Below are 201 nucleotides of genomic sequence, written 5' to 3'. Positions count from 1 at the left end.
TCAGTGTGCTTCGTTCAGTTCAGGCCACTGAAATTCCTGCAACTTTCCGCCAATAAATACTGGATTGTGTGTTATTTTAGCTCATGGATAATGCTTTTGGAACTTTCGAGCACAAAAGTTTGATAGAAGTTTGATAAAAACACTATTTTTTGAATTTTCAAATCGCCAATCACTTTTAAATGAATGAGCCAGCAGATTTTC

This window comes from Cotesia glomerata, linkage group LG4 (genome assembly GCF_020080835.1).
Source record: "Cotesia glomerata isolate CgM1 linkage group LG4, MPM_Cglom_v2.3, whole genome shotgun sequence".
NCBI lineage: Eukaryota > Metazoa > Arthropoda > Insecta > Hymenoptera > Braconidae > Cotesia > Cotesia glomerata.
This window is presented reverse-complemented; position numbering follows the sequence as displayed.